Source organism: Hyaloscypha bicolor (genome assembly GCF_002865645.1).
Source record: "Hyaloscypha bicolor E unplaced genomic scaffold K444scaffold_73, whole genome shotgun sequence".
NCBI classification, from domain to species: Eukaryota; Fungi; Ascomycota; class Leotiomycetes; order Helotiales; family Hyaloscyphaceae; genus Hyaloscypha; species Hyaloscypha bicolor.
Window position 1 is genome coordinate 79,247 of NW_020194575.1, and position 18,365 is coordinate 97,611.

Here is an 18,365-nt window from a genome sequence, read left to right on the forward strand (position 1 = left end):
ATTATCATTTTCTTGGGGCTTCATTAATCCTTGGCATTCAGGGACCATCGTGAACGAAATCAGAAATTAGAATCAATGATAAGGGTGTGTAAGTCGACTTATAGCTCTAGTTCTAATCCAGTCAGATTTAATACTAAGAAAGCGGACTGGGCTAAATTTACAAGCTACCTTATTAATAGCCTTGAGAATATGCCCTTTCCACTTACTAGTATACCTGGAAACCATGAACTAGATCTATTAGCAGAAGACTTTACTAATAGAATAGTGGAAGCAGCTAGTAATAGTATTCCAAAATCTACTACTAGTCCGTATTCTAAACCCTGGTGAAATGAGGACTTAAAGACCTTACGTAAATCAATGCTATACTATAGCCGTAAGTCTAAAGCTTCAGGGTATACTCTCTATAAATAAGAACTCCAAAATGCAAAAAACACCTATTTTAATGCTATTAAGAGCACTAAGCTAGCGCACTAGAATAAGTTCTTAGAGAATAAAGACCCCCAGTCGATTTTTAAAGCTATGAAATATACTAAAGATACTATATATTAACCTATTCCTAGTATCTTAGATAATAGTTCAAATAAGCTAAAATCGACTTTCCAAGAGAAGTGTAATATCTTTAGAACTATGCTTTTCCCACTACCCCCTATTACTAAGCCTACTAGTTTAATAAACTATAGGTCTAGCTCAAAGTGGAACTAGCCTATTTTGTCTAAAATAGAGCTAGAACAAGCCTGTACTTCTAAGATAAAGGGGAAAACCCCTGGACCAGACTTAGTTACTCAAGAGATTATAGTTCATGCTTATAGAGCTTCTCCAGATATCTTTTATAGGCTATACTCCTTATTTATTAATAAGGGATACTACCCTAAAGTCTGGAAACAAGCTACTGGCTTTATTCTAAAGAAATCAGGGAAACCAAACTATTCCCTACCCAAAGCATATTGAGTTATTTCCCTACTTAATTGCTTAGGGAAGGTTTCTGAGAGAATACTAGCTAGGCGACTTAGCTATTTAGCCGAGACTAGTGACCTACTGCACTACTCCCAAATGGGAGGTAGGCTCCACAAGTCAGCTATTAATACTGCTTTACTATTACAAAATAAAGTAGAATTAAATAAGTCCTATAAGCTGAAAACTAGTACTTTCTTCCTAGATATTAAAGGCGCCTTTAATCACGTGTCCAAGAATAGGCTATTATAGATTATGATTAGTTTATTACTACCTACTAGCCTTATTCTATAAGTATCGTCATTCCTAGACGACCGAGTATTACGACTAGCTTTTGATAATAGTATTGAAGTATTTAGGTCTATACTTACTAGTATTTCACAAGGTAGCCCTATATCCCCTATACTATTCCTTATCTATATCCGAGACTTATTTAAGTTAGTAAATATCAAATTCAGATCCTATTTAGATAATATATTCCTTACTACTGCTTCTAAAAGTCTAAAGAAAAATATTAAGACTCTAGAAAGAGAAGTAAAGGATATAGTCGATTTAGGGAAAAAGAATGCTATTAGCTTTAATATAGATAAAACAGAGCTTATTCATTTTAATAATTCCAAAAATAAGCCTAGTCTAAAACTACCTAATGGGGAACTAGTTTCCCCTAGTAAAGTAGTCAAATGGCTAGGGATCTATTTTGATGAAAATCTCAGATTTAAGGAATATATAGCCTATAGGGCTTCCAAAGCAAAACAAGCCTTTTATAGGGTATAGAGACTTACGAATATATCACGTGGCTTATTCCCTTTCGTAATTAGACAGCTATATTTAGCCTGTGTTACTAGTGTAATAGACTATGGTTCTATACTATGGTAGAAGACTAAAAGCAAAGCTCAAATTCGGCCTTTATAGGCGATTCAAAACCTAGCCCTAAGGAAAACCCTAGGAGTATTCAAAACTGCTCCTATTATTCCTATAGAGGTCGAATTAGCTTTAGTTCCACCTATTATAAGGCTAAACCATAGTCGACGTCAATATGCCTTCCGTATCCTTAAACTAAGTCTAAAACACCCTATTAGACTAGAGTTCGAGAAGTCCTTCCAAAGATCCCGTAATTTAGAACTAGTAGAATCTAATATAGACTCTATTTATAGTCTAAATACCAATCTAAAGCGAAATCGCATGGCCAAAAAGTCTCAAGTAGAAACTATAGTAGACTCTATTAGTAATCTAATAGACCCTAAAGACCTAGAGACTATAAGACACTTTTATTTTGCCCCTTGGGACAGAGAAGTGCCTTATAAAATCACTATATTAAAAGAGCCAAAGGAAGAGACTACTATATTACATAACTTCTATCTAAAGACTTTATATAATAATAGCTCCACACTATCTATATATACAGATGGATCTCAAACTGAAAAAGGACTTGGAGTAGGCCTAGGGCTCGTAGTTTATAGTCACGAAACTTCTTATATTCCGGTCGTAGCTAAATATAAAGAAAGCCAGAATATAGGAGCTAGTGCTATAGTCTATAATAGAGAACTAGAAGGCGTTACTAGGGCTATTAAGTATGCTAGTAGTAAAGCAAAGAGAGGGGAGCTTTTTAATATCTTTATAGATAACCAAGCTGGTTTACTAAGATTAAAAACTCCTTCTAATAAGCCAGGGACAAAGGTCAACAGATTTATGCTAGAGCTATTTAACTAAGGTTCTGACTAAGAGCCGCCCTTAAAAGCTAAAAAGGAAGCTAATATAGAAAGCTAATCTGGGGTTCCAGGGCATAGCAGATTATAATAGGAAACGAGAGAAGCAGACGAGAACTAGGCTAAAGCTAGGCACTACTTCTCCTATATTAGAACCCTGAATTAGTAAAAACCTCCTTGCTATTCCCTAGGGTTGACATTAATAAATGGAGAAACTAGGAGTAGATCCTACTTTTAGAATCTTATTACTAGACCAAAAAACCAAGCTAGAAGCATATAATAATATAATTATTATCCGTGAAAATATCTCCAGAAAAGACTAAACCGTACCTTCTGGATATTTTAGGCCCTATGCTAGTGCTTACTTCTTTCCAGCTATAAGCTAGGGCCACGGATATTTAAGTCCTATTTATAAACATGGCTAAATTATAATATCTAATAACAAATGCCAAAGCGGAAAGACTGAGAATGCAAAGCATCTCCTTTTATACTACACGCGTATATAGGGAGGAACGACTCAGGACTATTTCAGTCTATCAAAAGGGAGCTTAGAAAGCTATGTACTTTTAACCTACGAATACTATTACATACGGAAATATGGGATTATTTTTATTATATTTACTAGTATTCTAAAAGAAACTAGTATATGCACAAGAAAATGGCATATAAGCGAAGCGTGAAAGTGGAAGAAGGTGGAAGAAGTGGAAGAAGTGAAAAGAAGTGGAAATAAGGGAGGAAATTGGGGAGGAAAAGGGGAGAAAATAGGAGAAGGGAATAGGGAAAAAGGGAAAAGGGAAATAGGGAGTAGGGAGGAATTGCGATTTATATTCATTTTTCTTTATTTCCTTAAGTTTTATTTCAGGGGTATGTCCCTAACTATTTACTACCTATATTGGAATTTTGGGCCTGCATATAAGCTACTGAGACTCACGCTAGCTTAGCTAGCCGTGCTACATAGTTCAAAACTAATAAAGCACGTTAAAAGGAAAAAAAAAAAAAAAAAAAAAAAAAAAAAAAAAAGTATATTTAGAGAACTAATTACTTTTTTAAATATAATAATATTAAGACTATTAACTATTTCGGACTATTTATTATAAAAATAACTAATTAGATAGGAATAGAAAAGAACTATAGTAAGTATCTGTTTTATATATAAGTAATATAGCTTTCTAAGAAAAAGAGACGTATTTGGCTTCTTATTTTTAATTCTAATAATACTAAAGCTCTCGGTACTATAATTTATAAAAGTAAGCTAATTCTAATTCAAGCCGTCTTTATTAAAGAAATTCGGAAGTACTAGAAATTAATAAATAATAATAACTTATTCTATATTATGAATTCCGGTAGAAACCCGAATAGGTAATATATAGAACTATATTCCGAATAGCTTTAGAAGACTTTATAGAATAAGAATTAATAGAATTTCCTTTTAGTAAATAGGGAAATACTAAAATTAGTAACCCGGATTAATATAATAGATAGAAAATAGAAATCTTCTTTTCGTTTAGTATTTCCTGCTTTTCTTAAGCTATAATAAACTTGTTTTAGATTATAGTTCTTTTCTAAATCCTGCTTTTATTCTGCTTTACCTATAGGACTAGCCCCTCTTACTCTTTACCGGAAAATAAGCCATTTAAATATTATCTTAATACTAGTTCCGGATTAAGTAAGAAATATTATAGTAGCTATAATAAATAGAAAGTATAAGCTAGTCTCTAATAATAATATAATTACTTACTAACTCAAATAATTAGGAATAGATATAGAAAATATAAACCTGGACTTACTAATATTCTTAATAGAACTATTCGAACTATTCTCTATAAATTACTTTCTTATACCTATATCTAATAGATCGGATGTAGAGGAGGAAATTATAATAGTTCTAGTTCCTATTTCTTCTGACTTTACTAAAGGCTTATTATCTGCTTTAGAAGCTCTAGTACTTATTTCTTCTTATATCTCAATATACTTCTTATAACTCTAATTAGTTCTTAATATCCCTATATCTTATATACTAAGCCCTCTAAATTCTTTTATTCTTAAAGTACTAATACCTCCGGCCTTTAAATTATCTATTACTAGACCCTTAATTACTACTTCTTAAAGTTCTTTTCCTAATACCTCTCGAAATCAGTTTAATATTAAAGAATATATAAGGAAAAGAAATTAGAAGCTAGTAGCTAAATAAGAGAAGAAGTATCTAGAGAAAAAGAAAAAAAAGGCAGTAAAGCAGGCTATTAAGAAAGCAAGAAAAGATACTATCTAAGTTATATTTATTTATTTTATTTTTATATTCTATAATTAGAATTATTTAGGGGTACTAGTTTTATCTAGTATTATTCTTAAATAGAAGTATTAAATATAGTTATATAATATATTATATATATATAACTATATATAAGGCTAACTAGCTAATACGGATATTATCGAAATAGTCGGAATTAATAGGGAGGTAAAGTCTTAAAAACTAAAGTAAAGTAAAGTAAAGTAAAGTAAAGTAAGGTTTTAGACTATAAACTAAAGAGTAAAGTAATTTTGAAGTACTATTCGAGTACTTGATTTTCTGGTTCTACGGGGGGAAATCTAGCTACTTAAATAATAAAATCTAGCTATACCAAACTATAAGAATAACTTATAACTCTATTAATTATAATAAGCACGGCCTATAAATCTACTAATTATTAGAAATTAAATTATAAGACGGCTAAATAAATGTCTCATTAAATCATAAGTATGGCTTAATAAATACTCCGATCTTATAAACCGAATTCTTAGTTCCAAATTCAAGTCACGTTCTTAATTAGCTAAGAGCTTACTAGGAGATTTTAGCCACTTATAAGAGGGCTCTCTTAGATAAGAGATAAAATAGCCTAATAAGGCTAGTTTAATTTTTATAATTTATAATTATTAGTTAACTATTTAAAATAAAAATTTAAATCTTTATAGAATAATAATTCTTAAGTTAAAGATTTCTTAAATCTCTTAATTACTACTTTTATTTTAATAATTAATAATTAATATAATTATTAATAAAAGTAGATTTTGTCTTAAATATAAAATACTATATAAAAAAGTTCTAGTATTTTTTATTTAATATATAATAACTTATATTATTAAAAAAGTAATATTTAAATAATCTTTAATTATTTACCTAAATATAATAGATATATATATAAGATGGGCTCTGCTTATTTCCTATTCTATAAGAAATTAATTAAGATTCTAACTTATTTATATATATATATATATATATATATATTTATTTAATAAAATAATAGTAAATAATATTATAATTAAGAAATATAAAACCGGAATATGTTAAGATATTAGTAATAAGTACTTTCTAGTATATTCTAGAACTTACTATAAGCTTATATAAGTATTAGTAATTATTAGTTCTAGAATATTTCATATAGCTCTGATTTGTAAGCTAAGTATCTAGAAGATTCTAATTAGTAAGCATATGACTCATTACTAGAATATTCTAGAACTAAGCCCTAAGGCTATATAAGAATGCTTTATCTTATAGATAGAACTCTCTTTAAGTTCGAAATTAAGTCTTTACTTATATATATACTTATTACTTTAGACCTACTAATTCACGAGCCCAATTCCCTAGTCTACCACGTGAAACATTACAATTTATAAAAAAGAGCTAGATCTTTTAGGAATTCTATATTTTATTCCTGGGATATATAATAAATAGAAATATTAATCTATAAGACCTTAAAAATAACCTAAATACCTTAATAAGCTTACCTGGAAGCTTTAAGAAGCTATAGCTATATATTATAATAACCTAGCTATTTATATTATAAAGTTTATATAATATTATATTATAAATAACTAGTAGATTTAAGCTTATTATAAAAAGAAAGACCAGGTATCTAAGAAAGCTAATAAAAGTATAAATAAGCCAAGTTTAGAAAGTGCTTCTTATATAAAGCCTGCTCCTAAAACCCTAGTAATAAATAAGCTTATTACCTTAAAGTCCGGATTTTTAGATCTCAAATACTATAATTATAATAGATTTAGTTATATGTCTAGAAACTATCTAAAGCCTAAGACTAAGTATATAAAGCAAGTCTTAGTAGCTAAGCTAATAATACTTATTATAAGTAAGCTATCTAAAGATATAAAACAGGTAACTTTAAACATTTTTTTTTTCCGGTTTTTTACTCCCCTTACTTTCACACCCACACTTCACCCACTTTCAGAACTCACTCAATACACCTCAGCCCTTTGGCCCCAGGCTCTAGAACCTACTATAAGTAGAGCTAGAATAGGCTAAATGGCCCCCTCTAACCCCCCGGGCTCTAGCCCCTCTCCCATTGACTTTTAAGAGCTCGGAGAGCTTCCAGAGGGCCCTAGCAAATAGCTAGACCTACCTACTAGCTCCCTACTAGCTTGGTTTAGCCAGGGAGCTTAATTCGCATTTGATTTAGCTATAAATCCTATTTCTTCAGACAAACTCGCAGCCCCTTTTCCTTAGCCTAATTCAGCTAGTGCGGCTCGACTGAGCCGCCTCTAGAACGGGCTAAAGCATAGCCCTCCCTAGCTTAAGTAATATTAATAGTAATATTAATAAGAAATACCAAAACCACGGAAACTACTACTAATATTAGAATCAAGCTTTGAATAAAGCTAAATTACTAATTTATTAAGCCCGGGACTTAATAGTCAAAGCTATTACTATTACTCCATTATATAACCAGTAATCTCGACTACTAGATTTAGTAGAAATCTTTAGAGAATATACTAAATTCGGCCGTATCCGCTATACTAGTACTTTACTAGCCTCTTAGATAGCAAACCTCGAAAATACTACTAAATAGATCGAAATTCAGTCAAGAACTCAAGCCAAACTAGCTACTCAAGCTAAAACTACTCCCGAAAAGCCTACTTGGGCTAAAATTACTACTCAAGAACCACAATCTTACTCGGAAAAGGACTAGACTATAGTATTATATACTAAGTCCAAAAATCAGGGAAAAAAAGGCCCTAGTATACTTACTAGTAGTAATAGTACTCATAATACTAATAAACTACTTAGTACCCGTAATACTAGTAGTTCTAGTACTTGTAATACTAGCTCGAAATCTATAGCCCTTTCTAGGAAAAGTACCTTCCTACTAGCTTATATAAAGCAGGCTAACTTGTTCTCTACTATTTCTACTTATAATTCGCTTAATACTACTTTCTGCTCTAAAGGAATTAAGGAACTAGTAATCTCTATAGTTTCTTTTTCCTTAAAGAATAATATTATAGTTAATACTACTCCCGAATTCAACTCTAATTTTCTAGTTTAAAATTAAGCTATTATAAAGAGAATACTTCCCTTAGTTATAAGTATATAAAAAGGAGAACCTTAGTATAAAGTTATTATTTATAGTCTACCTATTTGTGAGTTTAATATACCCGAAGAAATAGACTTAGTCCTAGAAGAAATCAAGACCTTTAATAAGGAACTAGAGCTTATTAGCTAGCCCTATTAGGCTACTTCTAAGGAAAAAAGAGACTTAGGCCTCTAGCGAGCCGGTTTAGTAATAGTAGTATTCCCTACCGAGATTTAAGCTAATAGAGCTATTAAAAATAAACTCCTTATAGCCGGGATCTTTACTAAAATAGTAAAATACTATATTATTTCTAGTACTATATAGTATACTAGGTATATAGGATATAGGTACTTAGATTCTATTTATAAAAAGAAACCTAAGTACTTACTATATAGTAAGAGTCACGTGACTGAGAACCATTTTTGCTCTATCTATAAGAAAAAGGGCAAAAAATGCCCCTATATAACTACTAAATACTCTAATTACTTAAGTACTACTTACTTAGCTAGTTCTAAGCTATATGAGGTTTACTTAGTAATTAAAAAAGCTACTATTACTATAATTCCTACTATTACTATTAATGAGTAGCTATATTAAAGTACTACAAGTTAATATGAATCATAATAGCTCTACTACTGAAAACGTCTTGCAAATAGCTATAGAACTGGATATTAAAGTCCTAGTAATCCAGGAACTATAGGTAATAGCAAGAGATAGTAATAATCGGAAATATTATTCTATTATATACTTGAGCTATTATTAAATACTCCCGAATTATAGTACCTTGAGACCTAGAACCTTAATTTACGTAGCCCGTGAATTACAGGCTAGCCTAGCTTAAAACTTACTAAGTGATCCAGATTGCCTAATTATAGACTTAAGTCTAGGTATACTAAAAATGTAGCTAATTAATTTCTATAATACAATTCACCCAGAAGACCCTAATAGTATATTGACTATATTAAGAGAGGATATTTTACCTACTACTCTCTTTAATAGCTCTTTATTACTAGGCGATTTTAATATATATTATCCTTGGTGGGATTCCCTAAGGCCTTAAAGCAGTTATATAATCTATTTAATTAGCTATATAGAGAGCCATTCTCTAAGGCTATTAAATAAAATAGGGGAAGGTACCTTCTATAGATCTAATATATCTACTCCTTCCGTATTAGACTTAAGTTTTATTACTAGTAGAATAGTAACTAAGATTAAAGACTGGCAAGTGCTACCAGACTTAGGTTCTAATTACTTTGGGGTACTATTTACTATTAGTAAGTCGACTTATAGCTCTAGTTCTAATCCAGTCAGATTTAATACTAGGAAAGCGGACTGGGCTAAATTTACAAGCTATCTTATTATACATATACTAGTCTCTTTTAAGAATACTAGTGTGTTCGGTATACCAATCTCCGTATGTAATAGAACTCGTAGGTTAAAAGCACTAGCCTCCAAGCTACCCTTGAATAGACTAAATAGTCTAATTCGTTCCTCCTTGTATAGCTTGCAATATAAAAGGAGGTGCTTTGCATTCTCAGTCTTCCCACATTTGCATTTGTTATTAGACGCTATTTTTAGCCTATGTAAATAGGACTTTATATATCCGTGGCCTAGCTTTAATTGGAAGAAGGCACTAGCTAGTAGCCTTAAAGTTCCTAAAGGTAGCTGTATTTTCTTGGATACTTTCCACGGATATATATTACTATATGATTCTAGCTGGGTCTTCGGTTTAGTATAAGATTCTAAAAGTAGTCTATACTCTTGTTTCTTAACTTTATTGATTTGGACCCCTAGGAAAGCAAAGGAGGTTTTTACTGATTCGGGGTCACCTGATATAGGGGAAGTAGTACCTATTTTAGCTAGTATATCTGCTTCTTCGTTCCTAATTATATCTGTGTGGCCTGGGACCCAGATTAGTTCTATACTAGCTCCTTTAGCTATAAGGGCTTTAGTGGCTAGTATAGCTCTAATCTGTTGACTTTGTCCCGGCTTATTAGAAGGAGTTTTTAATCTTAGTAAACCAGCTTGGTTATCTGTATAGATATTATAAAGCTCCCCTCTCTTTGCTTTACTACTAGCGTATTCAATAGCTCTAGTAACGCCTTCTAGTTCTCTATTATAGACTATAGCACTAGTACCTATATTCTGGCTTTCTCTATGTTTAGCTACGACCGGTATATAGGGAGTTTCGTGACTATAGACTACGAGTCCTAGGCCTATTCCGATTCCTTTTTGAGTTTGAGATCCATCTATATATATAGATAATATAGAGCTATTATTATATAAAGTCTTTAAATAGAGATTATGTAATATAGCAGTCTCTTCCTTAGGCTATCTTAATATAGTGATTTTATAAGGTACTTCTCTGTTCCAGGGAGCAAAGTAAAAGTGTCTTATAGTCTCTAAGTCCTTAGGGACTATAAGTTCCTTAATAGAATCGACTATAATTTCAATTTGGGACATTTTAGCCGTATAATCTCGAACTAGATCTGTATTTAGACTATAAATAGAGTCTATATCAGAGTCTACTAATTCTAATTGCTTAGATCTTTGGAAGGACTTCTCAAACTCTAGTCTAATAGGATAATTTAGACTTAATTTAAGGATACGGAGGGCATATCGGCGACGACTATGGTTTAGCCTTATAATAGGTGGAAGTAAAGCTGATTCGACCTCCATAGGAATAATAGGAGCCGTTTTAAATACTCCTAAAGTTTTCCTTAAAGCTAGGTTCTGAATAGCTTGTAAAGGCCTAATTTGAGCTTTATTTTCGGTCTTCCACCATAGTAAGGAACCATAGTCTATTATACTAGTAACACAGGCTAAATATAGCTGTCTAATTACAAATGGGGATAAACCACGTGATATATTCGTAAGTCTCTGAACCCTATAAAAGGCTTGTTTTGCTTTAGAAGTCCTATAAGCTATATGTTCCTTAAATCTGAGATTCTCGTCGAAATACATTCCTATCCACTTAACTACTTTACTAGGGGAAACTAGTTCCCCATTAGGTAGTTTTAAGCTAGGTTTGTTCTTGGAATTATCGAAGTGAATGAGCTCAGTCTTATCTATATCGAAGCTAATAGCATTTTTATTCCCTAGATCGACTATATCCTTTACTTCCCGCTCTAAAGTCTTAATATTCTTTTTAAGGCTATTAGAAGCAGTAGTAAGGGTTATATCGTCTAAATAGGACTTAAAACTGACGTTTACTGATTTAAATAGATCTCGGATATAGATCAGGAACAATATAGGTAATATAGGACTCCCTTGTGGAATGCCAGTAAGTATAGACTTAAATGCTTCTATGCTATTATCAAAAGCTAGTCTTAATACTCGGTTATCTAGGAACGACGATACCCAGAGAATAAGGCTAGTGGGTAGTAATAAACTAATCATGATCTGTAATAGCCTATTCTTGGACACGTGATCGAAGGCACCTTTGACATCTAGGAAGAGAGTAGTAGTTTTCAGCTTATAGGACTTATTAGTCTCTACTTCATTCTGTAGTAATAAAGCAGTGTCAATAGCTGACTTATGTAGCCTACCTCCCATTTGGGAAGGGTATAATAGGTTACTAGTCTCGGCTAAATAACTAAGTCTCTTAGCTAATATTCTCTCAGAAACCTTCCCTAAGCAATTAAGTAAGGAAATAACTCGATATGCTTTAGGTAGGGAATAGTTTGGTTTTCCTGATTTCTTTAGAATAAAGCCAGTAGCTTGTTTCCAGACTTTAGGGTAGTACCCCTTATTAATAAATAAGGAATATAGCCTATAAAAAATGTCTGGAGCAGCTCTATAAGCGTGGACTATAATCTCTTGAGTAACTAAGTCTGGTCCTGGGGTTTTCCCCTTTATCTTAGAGGTGCATGCTTGTTCTAGCTCTATTTTGGATAGAATAGGCCAGTTCCACTTTAAACTAGGCCTATAGTTTATTAGGCTAATAGGCTCAGTATTAGGGGGTAGTGGGAAAAGCTCAGCTCTAAAGATATCACACTTCTCTTGGAAAGTCGACTTTAAATCGCTATTACTACTATTACTACTATTTCCACTATTACTACTTAAGATACTAGGGATCGGTTCGTATAAGGTATCTTTAGTGTATTTCATAGCTTTAAAAATCGACTGGGAGTCTTCATTCTCTAAGAACTTATTCCAATGCGCTAGCTTAGCGCCTTTAATAGCAATAAAGTAGGTAATTTATAACTATATTACCTTAAATATATCTAATTATTATATCTATTTTTCCTATTATATATACTACTGTTTTAGCTTGTTTTCTTACTAGGAAGAAAGAAAAACTCGAATATATATAATATATTTATATAATCCAAAACTATTTTAATTTATTTTTTATTTTGGAATATACTTAAAAGAAATTCTTATAACCTTGAGAATCTTTAACTTTATAACCTATAACTATTATACTAATAATACCTTTATAACCTATTAAGAATAATAAAATAGCCGAAGAACAGATTCCTTAAGTCGGTAAAATATAATAGCTAGTTCTTATAAGCTATAGTATTATCGAAAGCCTATAGATTAATAATATTAAAGTTTAGAGTATTAAAGGAGCTTGGGTAGTTATAGAAGGCCTACTAATACCAGAAAAGATAGCTATAATTACTGAATTTAATATAAATATCCTAGATAAGCTAAATAGTATATATAATAAGCTCTTAAAGTAGAAAACCTTTATTAGAAACGGAACTGGACTGGGATTAACTAAGGAGGAGCTAAAGAACTATTAAGCCAATAATAGAGAATTCGAGAATATTATTAAAGGCATTTCCAAAGGCAGATAAGAGAAGCTTAATAAGATTAAGACTATAGTAAATAGTCTTAATACTAAGGGACAGAATGGAATTATATTATATAATAAAGCTTTTGGCTAATATATTAATAATATCTATAATAATTTTAGTAAGAATATTTATAAGAAGTTGTATTTTCTTTTCAAGATAAAAGCTTTAGTATATGAAGTTATTTAGTTAATTAATAAAGCTACTTTAGAGTATATTAAGGATAAGAAGTATTGGAATACTAGTATATTTACTAAATCAGATATTACTAAGGTATTTAAGTATACTAAAGCTATTTTGGAATATAGAGAATTAGAGTTTAAGCTACTATTAGCTAATAACCTCAAAGCTAGATAGTATACCTTTAATACTTCCGGAATCCTAATTAAGGGAGTTTATAGTAATAAGCCTTTTCCTGCTTTCCGAGATAAGCTTAAAGAATAGGCCCCTATTATAATTTCAGCTTTGATTTAACCGGGCCTAGCTAAAAAAAAATAGAGCTAATTTAATAGAGCCTGGTAAGAAGACTACTAGTAAGACTAGTAGAACTAGTATAACTAGATAAAAAGAACCTAGTAAGAATAGAGAATAAGTTAAACCTAAAACTCCTAATAAATAGTAGAAATCTAAATACTAGACTAAATATAAAGTTAGTAAAATAGCAGAAAGTAAGGAGGAGCCCTCTATTTTAAAGGGAAAGATACTGTCTAAAAAGACTCCTATAACTATATTTTTTCCTTTTTTTTTTTTTTTCCTTTTAATATACTTTATTAGTTTAGAACTATATAGTACGGCTAGCTAGCTAGCATATATCTCAGTAGCTAATATACAGGCCCAAAATCCAATATAGGTATAATAAATAGTTGGGGACATATCCCTAGAATAAAAACTTAAGGAAATAAAGAAAATAAGTATAAATCGCAAATCCTCTCCTATTTCCTATTTCTCTTTTCCCCTATTCCCCTTCTCCTATTTCCTCCCCTATTTCCTCCCCTATTTCCTCCCCTATTTCCTCCCCTATTTCCTCTCCTATTTCCTCCCCTATTTCCTCCCCTATTTCCTTTTCTATTTCCACTTCCTTTACTTTCATGCTTTACTTAATATGCCATTTTCTTATATATATACTAGTTTCTTTTAAGAATACTAGTATATTTAATATCCCAATTTCCGTATATAATAGTAATTATAGGTTAAAAGCACTAGCTTCCAGGCTTCCTTTAAATAGACTAAATAGTCTAAAACGTTCCTTCCTATATAGTATATAATATAGAAGGAAGTGCTTTATATTCTCAGTTTTACTATATTTATATTTATTATTAGATACTATTTTTAGCCTATATAAATAGGACTTTAAATATCCGTGGCCTAGCTTTAGCTAGAAGAATGCACTAGCTATAGGCCTAAGTATTCCTATAGGTAGGTTTATTTTTCTGAATACTTTCTACGAATATATATTACTATATAATTCTAGCTAGGTTTTCGGTTTAGTATAAGATTCTAAAAGTAGTCTATACTCTAGTTTCTTAACTTTATTAATTTCAATCCCTAGGAAAGCAAAGGAGGTTTTTACTAATTCAGGTTCTAATATAGGAGAAGTAGTACCTAGCTTAGCTAGTATATCTGCTTCTTTGTTTCCTATTATATCCGTATGCCCTGGAACCCAGATTAGTTCTATATTAGCTCCTTTAGCTTTAAGGGCTTTAGTAGCTAATATAGCTCTAATCTATTGACTTTGACCGGGCTTATTAGAAGGAGTTTTTAGTCTTAGTAAACTAGCTTAGTTATTTATATAGATATTAAAAAGCTCTCCTCTCTTTGCTTTACTACTAGCATATTTAATAGCCCTAGTAACGCCTTCTAGTTCTCTGTTATAGACTATAGTACTAGCTCCTATATTCTGGCTTTCTCTATATTTAGCTATAACCGGAATATAAGGAGTTTTATAACTATAAACCACGAGCCCTAGGCCTACTCCGATTCCTTTTTTAGTTTGAGATCTATCTGTATATATAGATAGTATAGAGCTACTATTATATAAAGTCTTTAGGTAGAAATTATATAATATAGTAGTCTCTTCCTTTGGCTCTTTTAATATAGTAATTTTATAAGGCACTTCTCTATCCCAGGAAGCAAAATAGAAGTATCTTATAGTCTCTAGATCTCTAGGGTCTACTAGATTACTAATAGAATTTACTATAGTTTCTATTTAAGACTTTTTAGCCAAGTAATCTCGCTTTAGATTAGTATTTAGACTATAAATAGAGTCTATATCAGATTCTATTACTTCTAAATCTCTAGATCTTTAGAAGAACTTCTCGAACTCTAGTCTAATAGGGTATTTTAGACTTAGTTTAAGGATACGGAAGGCATATTAATATCGACTATAGTTTAGCCTTATAATAGGTGGAACTAAAGCTAATTCGACCTCTATAGGAATAATAGGAGCAGTTTTAAATACTTCTAGGGTTTTTCTTAGGGCTAGGTTTTGAATCGCCTATAAAGGCCGAATTTGAGCTTTACTTTTAGTCTTCTACTATAGTATAGAACTATAGTCTATTATACTAGTAATATAGGCTAAATATAGCTATCTAATTACAAAAGGGAATAAGCTACGTAATATATTCATAAGTCTTTATACCCTATAAAAGGCTTGTTTTGCTTTGGATACCCTATAGGCTATATATTTCTTAAATCTGAGATTTTCATTAAAATATATTCCTAGCCATTTAACTACTTTACTAGGGGAAACTAGTTCCCTATTAGGTAGTTTTAGACTAGGCTTATTTTTGGAATTATTAAAATAAATAAGCTCTGTTTTATTTATATTAAAGCTAATAGTATTCTTTTTCCCTAAGTTAACTATATTCTTTACTTCCCGTTCTAGGGTCTTTATATTCTTTTTAAGACTTTTAGAAGTAGTAATAAGGGATATATTATCTAAATAGGATCTGAATTTAATATTTGCTAACTTAAATAAGTCTCGGATATAAATAAGAAATAATATAGGAGATATAGGGCTACCTTATAGAATACTAGTAAATATAGACCTAAATACTTCTATACTATTATTAAAAGCTAGTTATAATACTCGGTTATCTAGGAATAATAATACCTAGAGAATAAGGCTAGTAGGTAATAGTAAACTAATTATAATCTGTAATAGCCTATTCTTGGATATATAATTAAAGGTGCCTTTAATATCTAGGAAGAGAGTACTAGTTTTTAGCTTATAGGACTTATTTAATTCTACTTTATTTTATAATAGTAAAGTAATATTAATAACTGACTTATAGAGCCTATCTCCTATTTGGGAGTAGTATAGTAGATTACTAGTCTCGACTAAATAGCTAAGTCGCCTAGCTAGTATTTTCTCAGAAACCTTCCCTAAGTAATTAAGTAGGGAAATAACTTAATATACTTTAGGTAGGAAATAGTTTAATTTCCCTGATTTCTTTAGAATAAAGCTAGTAGCTTGTTTCTAGACTTTAGGATAGTATCCCTTATTAATAAATAAGAAGTATAGCCTATAAAAGATATCTGGAGAAGCTTTATAAGTATGAACTATAATCTCTTAAGTAACTAAGTCTAGTCCAGGGGTTTTCCCTTTTATCTTAGAAATACAGGCTTATTCTAGCTCTATTTTAGATAAAATAGGCTAGTTCCACTTTGAGCTAGGCCTATAGTTTATTAGACTAATAGGTACTATAATAGAAGACTTTACTAATAGAATAGTAGAAGCAGCTAGTAATAGTATTCCAAAATCTACTACTAGTCCGTATTCTAAACCCTAGTAAAATAAGGACTTAAAGACCTTATGTAAATTAATACTATACTATAGCCATAAGTCTAAAGCTTTAGGGTATACTTTCTATAAATAAGAACTCCAAAATACAAAAAATACCTATTTTAATACTATTAAGAATACTAAGCTAGTATACTAGAATAAGTTCTTAGAGAATAAAGACTTCTAGTCGATTTTTAAAGCTATGAAATATACTAAAGATACTATATATTAACCTATTCCTAGTATCTTAGATAATAGTTTAAATAAGCTAAAATCGACTTTCTAAGAGAAGTATAATATCTTTAGAACTATACTTTTCCTATTCCCTCCTACTAATAGGTCTAGTTTATGATTTCCAGGTATACTAGTAAGTGGAAAGGGTATATTCTTAAGGCTATTAATAAGGTAGCTTGTAAATTTAGCCCAGTCCGCTTTCTTAGTATTAAATCTGACTGGATTAGAACTAGAGCTATAAGTCGACTTACTAATAGTAAATAGAACCCCGAAGTAATTAGAACCTAAGTCTAGTAGTACTTGCCAGTCTTTAATCTTAGTTACTATTCCACTAGTAGTAAAACTTAAGTCTAATACGGAAGAAATAGACATATTAGGTCTATAGAAAGTACCTTCCCCTGGTTTATTTAATAGCCTTAGAGAATAGTTCTCTATATAGCTAATTAAATAAACTGCATAACTGCTTTAAAGTTTAAGGGAATCCAATTAAGGATAATATATATTAAAATCACCTAGTAATAGAGAGCTATTATAGAGAGTAGTAGGTAAAATACTTTCTCTTAATATAGTTAATATATTATTAGAGTTTTCTAGGTAAATTATATTATAGAAATTAATTAGCTATATTTTTAGTATACCTAGACTTAAGTCTATAATTAAGTAATTAGGATTACTTAGTGAGTTTGAGGCTAGACTAGCTTATAGTTTGCGAGCTATATAAAATAGGGTTCTAGGCCTTAGGGTACCGTAATTCGGGAGTATTTAGAAATAGCTAGAGTATATAATAGAATAATATTTCTGATTATTATTATTCCTTACTATTACTTATAGTTCCTGGATTACTAGGACTTTAATATCTAGTTCTATAGCTATTTATAAGACGTTTTTAGTAATAGAGCTATTATAATTCATATTAACTTATAGTACTTTAATATAGCTACTTATTAATAGTAATAGTAGGAATTATAGTAGTAGTAGCTTTTTTAATTACTAAGTAAACCTTATATAGCTTAGAACTAGCTAAATAAATAGTACTTAAGTAATTAGAGTATTTAGTAATTATATAAGGGCATTTTTTGCCCTTCTTCTTATAAATAAAGCAAAAATAGTTCTCAGTTACGTGACCCTTACTATATAGTAAGCACTTAGGTTCCTTTTTATAAATAGAATCTAAGTGCCCGTATCCTATATACCTAGTATACTATATAGTACTAGAAATAATATAGTATTTTACTATTTTAGTAAAGATCCCGGCTATAAGGAGTTTATTTTTAATAGCTCTATTAGCTTAAATCTCGGTAGGGAATACTACTATTACTAAACCGGCTCGCTAGAGGCCTAAGTCTCTTTTTTCCTTAGAAGTAGCCTAATAGGGCTAGCTAATAAGCTCTAGTTCCTTATTAAAGGTCTTGATTTCTTCTAGGACTAAGTCTATTTCTTCGGGTATATTAAACTTATAAATAGATAGACTATAGATAATAACTTTATATTAAGGTTCTTCTTTTTATATACTTATAACTAAGGGAAGTATTCTCTTTATAATAGC